Source organism: Lepidochelys kempii, chromosome 8, assembly GCF_965140285.1.
Source record: "Lepidochelys kempii isolate rLepKem1 chromosome 8, rLepKem1.hap1, whole genome shotgun sequence".
NCBI lineage: Eukaryota > Metazoa > Chordata > Testudines > Cheloniidae > Lepidochelys > Lepidochelys kempii.
The window spans coordinates 102,597,759-102,611,608 of NC_136387.1; positions in this window are offsets into that span (position 1 = coordinate 102,597,759).

The following is a 13,850-nucleotide window of genomic DNA, read 5'->3' on the forward strand; positions in this document are numbered from 1 at the left end:
ATTCAAAAATAGTCTGCATTTGGGGTTCTGTGAACACTAAAGGGTTCTAGGGCTAGGAGCCCGGGGGCCAAACTGATAACTGGCATAAGCCTGGTGAGATGAATGGAATCACACCAGGTGTGAACTTGGCCCCATCTCCTATTTCGATGCTCATGTGTCACCTGTCCCTTTGCCTAGACTTTGTGGTACATTCTCTTTGTTGCTGCGTAAATTCAGACCCTGTCTGATATTCGACCCACTCTGTGATACTACGTGCAGCTCCACACCAGCTTGTAGGAGCAGTTTGGAGACCTTCTGCCCACACAGGGATTTTAAATATGGCCCTGGCTTATATGACTTCATTACATGGTCATAGCTCAACTTCAAATGCCACTTCCACACCATCACCTTTATTGCTATTGGCCCGTGCCAGGGACTTCTCAGGTACAAGAAACAATTTCTGCCCACAAGCGCTTACAATCGAAGACTAATCCTGCCATGTGCTCTGTGCATAGGGAAGGGACACCCATTGACTTCAATGGAGAGCTGCACGGGCTCTGGGTTCGCCCCTGTTGGACCTTGTTATAGCATCAAGACTTAAATTCAGAAGTGAGGAAACAAGCAAGGGTCACAAATCAAAAGGGGGAAATGGCAGAGAGATGACAACGGTGCCATGAATAAGAACGGGCCGTTTTCCAATAAGACTGGAAGGTATATTGATGGTCTGGTTGGGTTTTCTGTTAATTATTAATTCACTCATTTTTTGTCGGCAACAGGGCAGGGGCCAGATCCTAGAAGGGGGCTGTGACGTTCTGGGAAGGGAGTTCCAAGCATGGAGGGCAGCATGGAAGACATCACAGAGGTGGGGCTGGAAGGACGACCCCTGACTTCTAATCAAGAGCAGAAGGAATGGTACAAAAGGCGCTGAGGGTATGTCTACACGACAATCAGAGGTGCGACTGTAGCACATGTAGACGTACCCAAACTAGTGTGAGTACCAATTGCAGTGATGCAGCAGCAGCATTGGCTGTCAAAGCCCCCACCCAGGATCCTGGGTGTGCTCTCGAGCAGCTAGCCCCTGCTGCCGTCCCTTCACTGCTAGTGTATCTGAGCTTCCTAGATCAAAGCTAGTCGAGGACATCTACACGGAGCTGCAGTCCCACCACTGACCGCAGTGTAGACATAACTTCAGATGCTATGGGGATGAGAACAGTATAGGCACCTGAATAGACTAGGACAGAATGCAAAAGAGCTCTCGTCCTTCAATACTCATGTAACGAGGCCACACCCATCTACGCAAACTGCACAGCTGGTCAGCATTTTTCAAACTTCTTTTTTCATTGGGAAAAGGGCCTTTTTTCTAAATTGAGCATTTTCCCAGCAAATTTTGGTCTTTTGGATTTTTTTTTTTTAATGAAAGTGAAAAATATGGTCCTTATTTTTTTTCTCATTTTCCTGTTTTTTGTTTTGTTTTCCCCAGTTTATGGTTTTTCCTTCCGCCCCTCTCTTTTCACCTTTTTTCTTCCCTATTTTGAGAGCAAAAATGGAGAAAAAAAATAGGAGAAAAGGGAAAATTTTAGAAACAAACATTTTCTAAAAATGCTGGCAAAAAGTATGGGACGAGTGGAAGGAATGTTCCTTTTCAAACCCCACAAAATGCAAATAACTTTGACATTTTTCCAATTTTTCTGGCAAATATTGTGTTTCCAGTTTTCTGTACTAAATAGAAGAACCTTTCCAAAGCTGAGTGAATGGTGTGGTCGGTCTGGTGGTCTGAGACTCAGGTTAAATCTACATTGCCCCGCAGTTCAGACTATGGAGGTGTTAATTACAGCAACCGGTAAAGCTCTGTACTGTAACTCCCCCGTGTGGACGCAGTGGGCGTGCATTTAAAGGTGCCTGTTTGAAGAGGAGTCCGTGAGCACAAATTAGCTACCTTTTCACACCAATAAGGTGCGCCCTGCTATTCACATCCCCATAGTCCAACAGTCAGGGCAGTGTAGACATGATCTAAGACAAGCTACTAGGACTCCTGAGTTCTTATCCCAGTTCTGCCACTAAGAGCTGCTTGTTTTGGCTTCCCCATTTGTAGCATGGGAATAACAGCACTTACCTGACTCCTCGAGATAGGTGTTGGGTAGGATGAATTCGTTAATGTTTGTAAACCTCTTAGAAGATGACAGTTTTGCTGTGTGTTTTAGTCCCACTTTGTGCCTGAATGTGGTTTGATAGTCAGGCATGGAATCAATCTTTGAATAATGGATATTAAAAATGTCAACTATGACACCGAACAATAATGCATGCCACACACTGCCTGCCTGTATATTGTTTCACACACTTAATATACAGTGGGAGCGCTGTAATCACACCTTGCTAATCCCCACACTTTATAATCTTCACAAAAAAACCCCTGACTGCTTCTCCACACCTCTCAGCAAAGGTTTAAGAGCAGAGGCTGTGCCAAGCTGCCAGAGTATTAAGACTTCACTAATTTTTCCAAAATATTGTGCATCATTGAGACAGTCCAGAACAATGATTTATTTATTGTTACAGAGGGACCTAGACAATTTATTTTATTGATACAGAGGGACCTAGACAAATTGGAGGATTGGGCCAAAAGAAACCTGATGAGGTTCAACAAGGACAAGTGCAGAGTCCTGCACTTAGGACAGAAGAATCCCATGCACCGATACAGACTGGGGACCGAATGGCTCGGCAGCAGTTCTGCAGAAAAGGACCTAGGGGTTACAGTGGACAAGAAGCTGGACATGAGTCAGCAGGGTGCCCTTGTTGTCAAGAAGGCTAACGGCATTTTGGGCTGTATAAGTAGGGACATTGCCAGCAGATCAAGGGATATGATCATTCCCCTCTATTCAGCATTGGTGAGGCCTCATCTGGAGTACTGGGTCCAGTTTTGGGCCCCACACTACAAGAAGGATGTGGAAAAATTGGAAAGAGTCCAGTGGAGAGCAACAAAAACGATTTGGGGGCTGGAACACATGACTTACGAGGAGAGGCTGAGGGAACTGGGATTGTTTAGTCTGCGGAAGAGAAGAATGAGGGGGGATTTGATAGCTGCTTCCAACTACCTGGAAGGGGGTTCCAAAGAGGATGGTTCTAGACTGTTCTCAGTGGTGGCTGATGACAGAAGGAGGAGTAATGGTCTCAAGTTGCAGTGGGGAGATTTAGGTTGGATATTAGGAAATACTTTTTCACTAGGAGGGTGGTGAAACGCTGGAATGCGTTACCTAGGGAGGTGGTGGAATCTCCTTCCTTAGAGGTTTTTAAGGTCAGTCTTGACAAAGCCCTGGCTGGGATGATTTAGTTGGGGATTAGGTCCTGCTTTGAGCAGGGGGTTGGACTAGATGACCTCCTGAGGTCCCTTCCAACCCTAAGATTCTATGATTCTATGATTGCATTTCCTCATTTGGATTCCTAAGGATGCATCTTATCTTCTGCTCTGAAGCTATGTATATGATTGTTCTTACTGGTATTACTTTAGCGTCTAGCTCACTGTTGGGCTGGGTGCTGTTTATACACAGAGTAAGAGACAGACCCTGCCCCACAGCATCATCTAAACAGACACAAGTGACATTTTTCCAGATTACCTGAGATGTTCAGGATGAATCACTATCACCTGTTTACAGCATGAGAGAGTCTTGTGTGTTCACTGGGGGGAAATCCTTCAAACTCTGCCAACCACTGACAGCACAAACGCTCTGTTCTGGGCTCCAGGAAAATAAAAACAGTCCTACTGGGTCAGACCAAAGGTCCATCTTCCTTTGATCTGGGGCTGTGTCTTCCGACAGTGGCCAATGCCAGGTGCCCCAGAGGCAATGAACAGAACAGGGAATCATCAAGTGACCCATCCCCTGTCGCCCATTCCTGTTTACAGCATGAGAGAGTCTTGTGTGTTCACCGGGGGGAAATCCTTCAAACTCTGCCAACCACTGACAGCACAAACGTTCTGTTCTGGGCTCCAGGAAAATAAAAACAGTCCTACTGGGTCAGACCAAAGGTCCATCTTCCTTTGATCAGGAGCTGTGTCTTCCGACAGTGGCCAATGCCAGGTGCCCCAGAGGCAATGAACAGAACAGGGAATCATCAAGTGACCCATCCCCTGTCGCCCATTCCCAGCTTCTGGCAAACAGAGGCCAGGGACACCATCTCTGCCCATCCTGGCTAATAGCCATTGATGGACCTATCCTCCATGAACTTATCTAGTTCTTTTTTGAACCCTGTTATAGTCTTGGCCTTCACAACATTCTCTGGCAAGGAGTTCCACAGGTTGACTATGTATTGTGGGAAACCCTGCTCTCTCTGCGGGCTAGAAATTTACACACCCCACTTTGTTACACTTGAGCATCCAGTCCTTTGTCTTCCAGATACTCTCAATGTACCTCAATCCACAGCTTCCTTGGAAGCCATGCACCCCAGCTCACCAGCTTTACCTCTGTTCAGCACTCTCTTAGCACAAAGCATTTAGATGTGTCGACAGTAAAATTGAAGTTTATTTAACAAAGCTTGAGTTACTCATCTGAATAAAGCAAGTAGAATGATTTGGAAACAGCAGGGTACAGGTAATAGAGAAACATAAAACACAATCTGAACCCTATACTTTTGAACAAGTTCCTTTCCTGTCTAATGAGGTATTTCTCACTCAGTGGTCAGTCCCGTGCAGAAAGCAAGGGTCCACTTCCCACGAGACACTCACACGAGCTGAGGATCTCCTCCAGAAGGGACTCTTACTTAGTGCCAGACCTTTGTGTCTTTGTCAAATCAAGTCTGCATCTGCCCCGGGCTCTCTCTTTCTCACCAACAGCAGTTGGTCCAATAAAAGATATTTTCTCACCCACCGTGTCCCCCCAGACTGTAAACACAGGGCTGGGCTGTGTCAACGGATCTCGACTGTTCTCCCTGCTGATTGTGTCATCTCTGAGACAGCTCCTCCCACCCGCCAGCGGCCCCGCTGATCGACTCCTCCCCCTCACTTACAGCTGTTCCGCGGCGTACAGGAGGCGCTGGGAGGGAGGCGGAAGAGCGGGGACGGGGCATGTTCGGGGGAGGGAGTGGGAACAGGTGGGGGGCAGGGGCTTGGAGGAAGTGGTGGAGTGGGGGCGGGCCTGGGGCTGAGGCCCACACGTTCTCCCCTGGTGCATGGTTTGCCACAACCACCTGCACAGAAGGGCTAAGTGATAAAAACCTTGGACAGACTCTGAACGGACATGTCCAAGGATGCCTTCTCTTTGGAGAAGGCCGGTGCTGTGCTTTTCTCCTTATTCCTTATTTCACAGTTTCTGGAAAGCGTGCAGGCTGGAGAGAGAGAAGGAGATTTTGCTATTAGGGAATATTGATTTATTAATTAGAACCAGGCCTAGTTTCTCCACTAGAGAGAGAAATGACCTGCATTTTCTCCAAGCAGGAAAAGCCTCTTTGCTTTTTGCTTAGAGCGTTTCTACCAAGTCATGACGTTACCCTCTAAGGGCCTGATCTTGCAACAAGCTCCTTGCACGCAGATCCCCGCACCTGAATGGATCTTATGTGAGGTGATACACAGCATATCATATGTGACAAAATGCTGAAACATTTAGAGCAGGTGTTCTCAAACTTCATTGCACTGTGACCCCAGGAAGGGGGACTGAAGCCTGACTCCCAGGGCCCTGGGGGAGGGGGCAAAGCCAAAGCCAGAGCCAAAGCTGAAGCTCAAGGGCTTCAACCCCAGGTGGGGGGGCCTGTAACCTAAGCCACACCACCCAAAGCTGAAGCCCTTGGGCTTAGGCTTTGGCCCTGGGCAGAGGGGTTCGAGCTGCCACTTTGGCCCCGGGCCCCAGCAAGTCTAACGCCAGCCCTGGTGACCCCATTAAAATGGGGTTGCGACCAACTTTGGGGTCCCGACCCACAGTTTGAGAACCTCTGATCTAGAGTTATAGATTCTCATTTAATGTGCATAGTAAAATCTTCCATGAGAAATTTCCATATTGACTTGGACCCATATTTATGACCTAGCTTGAGTGGTGTGGCCACACACTGGATGGTGTACCACACTGACCTCTAGTGGATGGAATCAGAGCTGCTCAACAGTGTGTCATAAGCCTTATACTGCTGACAGCGAATGGAGATTCTCCTTTATTTTGACCAGAGTGATTTGTGCTTTAGGAGAAGAAGGATCTGAGTTCTGTTCCCCTGCTGCCACTGTGAATATTGTGTGCAGCAAAAAGGAGCAGAGAGAAAAGACATTCCAGTGACAAAATAGGACAAAGGGGGAGGAGGGAGAGAACAATTGATATAATAATTAGACCTGGACAAAAAAATTTGGACAAATAGTTTATTAGCCGAAAAATGGAGTTCTGACTCGACCAAAACTATTCATGAATTTGGGCCAAACTGGTATTTTGTTTCAAAATTTCCTAGATTTATTTTAAAAAAAAAAGTGGAAAATACACTTGAAAATGAAACACAACCAAAAAGAAACCTTTTAAAAATTGTTTTGGGTCCAAGTGTTTTGTTCGACCCAAAGAAAACCAAAAATCTGTTTATTTGTTTCAGGAAGAAAAACTGAAAATTCCTGTTGTGGGCCAACCAGAAGTGGTTCAGCCATCTAACCCCAAAAAATCAATTATTCTCTCAGCTTCACTAACACCACCTCGCCCTCATATAATGCTTTTCATCCAGAGCCCTCAATGTTCTTTACAAAGGAGGCAAGTCACATTACTCCCATTGTATAGATGGGGAAACTGAGGAATGGAGCTGTGGCGATTACCCAGAAGCCTAAAGGCAAAATGGGGACTAGAATCCAAGTCACCTGAATCCCACTTAAGGGTCCTCCCCACTGGCTTACAACACCTATTATGTTATTATTATTTATTTGTGCTGTAGAAGTGCTTATGCACGCCAGTTGTGGACCAGGACCCCATTATGCGGGTACTGTAGAAACAAAGAACAAAAAGATGGTCCCTGCTGCAGAGATTACAAAGCCCTATGCCAGGTTCTTCAGCCCCTAATTAACAGCACAGGTTTCCCTTTAGGGAGCAAAGGGAAACCTTTCAGATGAAAAACAGATGCTTTAAAATAACGGGCTTGGAAACCCATCCGAAACTTGGAACCCCATGTGGCCTGCCCATCCCTACGTTACACTCTCTGACCAGTGAATCTATGTTAACCGATGATCACATGCAACCACTGCTCTCAGTTATCCCCGGGCAAATCTGGATTGCCTCAGTGGATAACATAACAGCAGTCACCCCACAGCGCCTTAGACTTTATAGCTCTTTAAAGTTATTGCGCAAGCTGCTCAGCTAATGTAAAGCAGCATTGCACCCTGGACTTCAGTGCAGCGATGCCAATTTATCCCAGCGAAGGGTGTGGCCCGTTCTTTTAAAGACACTGTATTGAGTGAAATGGTTTTGACAGCAGAGAGCTGAAGATTAACGATGGTCTTGTCGTCTCCCGCACAGAAACCATCCCTGATCTGCACAAGCCATTTGAATGAGCGAGAAGCCTGTTTGTTTCTCCAGGCTTCCTGGCTAGCCCTTTCCTTTGCATCGCGCACACTTCCTGGGGCCTTCTGCAGGACTGTTTAGCAAGAGTCCACAAACTCGATTATTGCTTAACTTTCACGCCAAAGCCTTGAGGTCCCTCGGTTCTAAATCATTCCCCATCGATCCGTTCCTATTATGGAGCTCCCTTCCCCCTGCCAAGCATGCTGTTCTATATGACTCTTTTTCCAGTGCAATTGAGCCCAGACCCTAAAAAATCAATACCAAAGCAACCCTGGGGTCGGAGGTCAATGAGGTCTTTAACAAACGTGTCAGGTGCTCTTGACTTTAGCAGGCTTCGCCCTACTTTGAGGCCCTTTCTGATCCATCACGGGTTTGTCATAAAGCAAATTTGCAGCCATTGATCCAGCCGGAATGAAGTTGTGAATATCAGATGGAGTGGGGCGGGGGGCAGGGGAACATACCCCTGGAGAAAGAGTTTTAATAGCTTATGGGCAACACATGTCAGGGCGAAGAGAAAAACAAAATTATGAAAATGCAACAGAAATAAAGCTTTTCCCTTCCACAGAGAAGCAGGCCTGGGTCCTGAGACAAACAAAAGCCAATAAATGTGAATAATACTATAACAATAATATATAACTGGACTTTCTGAACTGGATTAGGGCCCTTAACATGTACAATGGACATGTTCATTGAAGTACATATGGACTTACGAAGGATTATATTAAAGGAGTATTAAAAATAAAGGGCCAGATCGTCACCTGGTGTATATCAGTGTCGCCCCATCGGAGCTACTGGGACAGACCCACAGCTGGTGTTTATTGCCATCACCCCAATGCAGTCAACGGGCTGATTCTCAGCTGATGTCAACCGACATCGCTCCATTGAGGTCAATGGGACAGATCTCCACCTGATGTCAACCGACATCGCTCCATTGAGGTCAATGGGACAGATCTCCACCTGATGTCAACCGACATCGCTCCATTGAGGTCAATGGGACAGATCTCCACCTGATGTCAACCGACATCGCTCCATTGAGGTCAATGGGACAGATCTCCACCTGATGTCAACCGACATCGCTCCATTGAGGTCAATGGGACAGATCTCCACCTGATGTCAACCGACATCGCTCCATTGAGGTCAATGCAATTGGCACCAGCTGAGGATCGGGCCCAAAGATGCTGGGTTTTGGAGCAAAATAACGGAAGAGAGGAGAGAAGTTTTTTCCAAGAGGCGAGATTCAGATGACAAATGGCCCAGCGTTCAGCAAAATGTATTAACGAGGCTTCGCTATGCAACAAATTGCACAAAAGCCAATTGAATTTAATATAAGGGTCATTTATCTCTCTGGCTTTTTCTTATTTTTAATTCGGCTCCAAATCTTTTCCAAACTCATTATAGGAAATATAATCAAAATTCACATTTCCTTACTGGGCTTTTTTCTTCTTCTTCTTTTTTTTTTTTTAAGATCTTAGAGCTGAATTTTGGAGCCAAGGGGCTAGAATTCAGAGCCAGACTTCAGACCTGAGCTCCACGACTCTCAGAGGGAGGACCTGAGCCCTCGATCAGCTACGTCCCCAGTTTTGAGGGGTTCAAACATCAGATCCACATTTTAGTTTTGTGGGTCATCCAGCTCGATTTTGATTTGAGTTATTGTTTAAAAGGCCAGTGTATTTAAGACAAATATTTAGGGGCTGGATTATGCCATTTAGGAGAAGCCCTGCATTGGCGGGGGCGGGAGGTGCTACCTTGCTACTGAAGGCAGGCCAGAGGCATTCTGGAGCTCAGCAAAAGAAGCATATCTTTCCATCCCTTTAAGAGTTACAGAACACTTCCCTGTCAGTGAATCCAGTCAGTAGTAAAGTAAAAGTTATTTACTTGTTCTCATAATATAAGAACCAGGGGCCACCAAATGAAATTAATGGGCAGCAGGTTTAAAACAAATAAAAGGACGTTCTTCTTCACACAGCTCAGTCAACCTGTGGAACTCCTTGCCTGAGGAGGTTGTGAAGGCTAGGACTATAACAGGGTTTAAAAGAGAACTAGATAAATTCATGGAAGTTAATGGCCATTAGCCAGGATGGGTAAGGAATGGTGTCCCTAGCCTCTGTTTGTCAGAGGGTGGAGATGGATGGCAGAAGAGAGATCATTTGATCATTATCTGTTAGGTTCACTCTCTCTGGGGCACCTGGCATTGGCCACTGTCAGCAGACAGGATACTGGGCTGGATGGACCTTTGGTCTGACCCAGTCTGGCCACTCTTATGTTCATCTCCACTGGATAATTCATGGGGGGCTGGAACCATGGCTTCAACTATTCTCTAGCCTCACCAGCTGGGGGATAACCAGCAACCAGTCTCTGTGCTTATGTGGCAGCTGGTGTGTTGGCCGGGACATCAAAGACTGAACCAGGAACACCCCCAGAACTAAAAGGATGAACTGCTGCAGCTTAAGGTTAAAAGGAAAGCCCTATCTAGCTCAGGCTGTGGCAGACTCAGATCTTCTGTGGCTGGGCACAGAAGGGACTACAATATAACATTCACTCGCTGCAGGGCTCCCCTCTCTGCCCAAATCACTCACTCCACGGGAAACAACAAAACAGCTCCCCCCTGCAAACTCGCTTCCAACCTGCTCCCGCTCTGACCCAGCCTCTAGTTGACGGACCCTCAGCTCACCACACCCTTGGCGGCTAGGACAACGAAGTGGGGCCGTTAAATGAAGCAGCCGGTGAGCTGGATTTGTATTGACACCGGGCAGAGATTTACAACTGAAATCACATTGGCGTTGTGGTGGGGTTTTGTTTTGTTTTTTCATATCTTTTCTATACCACAAGGTAATTGGTTTGATTCCTGCAGAGCTGATCGGAAGAACTCCTGGCATTATTTTCTCCTGTTGCGATGCTGTAATAGCATTTGCAGAAGCAACTGGATTCTCACAGCAGAGCTTAGAGAAGCAGCGTCCCGGTTCACTGGTCACTCTCGTTCTACTGAAGACTCTTTTTTGCTGTATTCTGAGCAGCAACCTCTTGGCTTCACCCCTTTTTAGCAGTGAAATCTTTACTCTCGGCTGGCAGCACTGCAGGAAGGGTGGTCCAGTGGTTAGGATGTTAGGCTCGGACGCAGAAGACCTACATGAAATTCCCTGCTCTGCCATAGACTCCTTGTCCGACCCTGGACAAGTCCCTTCGCGGATTTCTGCCTCAGTTTCCCCACCTGCAAAACAGGAATGATAGCGCTGCCCTACCTCACAGAGGGGGCTGTGAGGATAGGTATATTAAAGATTGGCAGGTGATCAGTTGCTACAGCAATGAGGGTTGTTGAGGTCCCTAACCTAGATCAATAGTTGCACTCCTTCAAAGCATTCCCTTCCACAAACAGCTGAGAGGATCTGTCTTCTGTGCCATCTTGTTAGTATTTACTAGTTTTCACCCAGTAACCCCAATCAGGGGCCTGTTGTGCCAGGGACTGTACAGATAAGTTTAACCAAGGGAACATATGGTCCAAAAATCAGACAGGACCCAACATGTGGACTAGACATACCAAGGAAAGGTGAGGTAACCACAAACAAAGTGGTAGCCTGCCACTAGCCTACCCAACGCCAGATGGGGGAGCTTCGCAGGCATCGGGACAGATGTAGGTTTTAAGAAGGGAAGTAAAAAAGGAGCAGGTTTATGAACTGTAGTGGGGAGAGTGGGGATGTGCAACTGGGTGTACCAGGCGTATCATGGCCCCTGCTGGAGGGTGTGTAAGAGAGGTGGATACCATGGCCTTGGATCAAGTTGTAAGCCCCTTGCAGCAACAGATCGTGGTCAAGGAAAAGAGCAAACAGGGTGACAGCTGTAAGTGAGGTGGATACCATGGCCAAGCTGCTCCTGGTGATCGTGGTGACAGACCAACAACAGGGAAGAGTTTGGCAAGAACTCCAAAATGCACAAACGTAGGCTCCCCATCACAGCTTGGTATGAGCAGGGGGCTCTTTGGGGACCGGCCCCGGCAACCAGGGAGGAAATGGAGGAACTCCTGGGAATCCTGCAGCAATAGGCAGTGATGAAAGAGCCACAGAAGGCCTCGAGCCACTGAAGACCCACTGTGAGGTTGACATCCCACAGGGTGTGCCAGGGGAGGGGAAAGGCCTGCAGTACCTCACGCTGCAGCAGGAGTCGTTCAAAAGGTGTGTCCCCCACATTCCAGGATGGCATGGGAGAAAATTCTGTCTTAAATTCACAGCCACTCGGTTACCCGTAAAAATAAGTCTATGGACATGTACCAATCAATCTAGCAGCAACACCGCCCTGAATGGGCCATCATTAGATTCGAGGTAAGATCCTTTGACTTGGTCTGCATTATGTCAACAAATGGCCCAGAGACACCTGCACAAGTTCAAACGGTGGTTCTCAGCCCTTTTGGGCTCAGGACCCCATAAATAGCTTTTGTGCAAAAAAAAAATCTGACTTACTAATTTTTCTCACCCACGATATATAACATACACATTGACTTAATAAAGACCAAAGAAGTGCACCAGGTGGACCATAGTGGTGGCTCCTGTTCCATGGGGCTGGCTGGGCTCAGCGCCCCACTCCGGGTGTTGTGACCTCTGGGGTCACAGTGCGGCTCAGGTTTGACCCAGGCCCCCTGAAGGGGGGCCAGCCAGGACAAATTTGCAAGAGTGGCATGGCGACCTGATGCATGGGGTTGCCACACCACTCACCCAAATTTGACCCAGCAGGGCCCTCATCAGCATGATGGAGGGGTGGCTGGGACAAACCCCGTGCACCAGGTCACCAGACACGGAGCAGGGAGCCGAGCTGAGCCAGCCCCATGGGACCAGAGCTGCGGAGCCACTGCTGTGGGGTGAGTGTGGGGCTCTGCACCCCCCCCCTTTGACACATTCTGACAACCCAATTTTGGGTCGTGACCCAGAGGCTGAGAAACCCTGCATCAGAGCGCACCTGTGACTGGCGATGCTTTGCACTCACCCACTGTCCAGCCTGCCAGCCGAGGATCCCAAAGCGCTTTACAAAAGTGGAGCAAGTATTGATACTTCATGGATGGAGAGTTTGAGCCACAGAGAGACAGGAGTGTGATTTGCCCCAGGTCACCAAGTGAGTCATTGGCAGGACTGGGAGTATAACCCAGGTCTCCTGATTCCACAGGCCTGGTCTGACCACTACACACGCCGGTTTACAGTAATGGACCAAACTCGCACCAAAAAGGATTTGAGCTAATATCTTTAACAACACTGTACCGAATACTTCTCTACGTCCTATCACACCCAAACCTCCACCATGTCTTGTTGCTCCCAATCTGCTTCCCAAATCCAGTTAAAAGTTGACTTCCTTGGAGGGAAAACTCTCAGCAGGCTTGTACCACTCTCTCCATCGGATCTCCTGATTCTGGTTCTTGCTGCCTGCTCTCTCTGCCCCTCTAGAGTTGTCCCCTCTTGAGAAGTCAACTGCCTGATCTCAGCGAAGCCAGTGGTTGGGGGTCTCACTGATTAAGCCCATAGGTCCCAGTCCAGCAGAGCATTTAAACACATGACATTCATGACTGTAAACATCTGGGCACTGCCACTGAAAACCACTGACATGCTTAAGTGCTTTGCTGGATCAGGGCCATGTTACATAGAATCATAGAATCTCAGGGTTGGAAGGTACCTCAGGAGGTCATCTAGTCCAACCCCCTGCTCAAAGCAGGACCAATCCCCAACTAAATCATCCCAGCCAGGGCTTTGTCAAGCCTGACCTTAAAAATATCTAAGGAAGGAGATTCCACCACCTCCCTAGGGAACGCATTCCAGTGCTTCACCACCCTCCTAGTGAAAAAGTTTTCCTAATATCCAACATAGGCCCCCCCCACTGCAACTTGAGACCATTACTCCTTGTTCTGTTCATATCATTGCGCTATTATTTATCATATGAAATATTGTAGCTTCTAGGACCCTCTGTCAGGGACTAGGACCCCAGTCTACTAGGCTCTGTAAAAACACAGAACACTGGTTCCTCTTCCACATACATCAATTCCGCAGTCTGGAAATATCCCTCTAGAATTCACTCCTCCTGAGCCCATACTCCCTCAATTTACATTTCTCCACAATGCCTTCCTTTAAAGCACACCTAGCTACCAGCCTTTCCTCGTACCCATCGGTTTGCTGCTCACTATAATAGTCTGCATGAATGCTTGTTTATGTTATCGCTGCTTCTAAATTACAGCTGTCGCTGCCTTTTGCTCTATGGGCTAGCTCCGTAGATTGCTTTCCCTCGCTTCCCGTCCGAGAGTCGCTGCACACAGGTCTGCAAAGCATTATCTCATTATTTGAGTTCTATCTGCTAAAGCGTTTGGAGAGACAGTGTATTAAAGACACTGCATAAAAATAAATT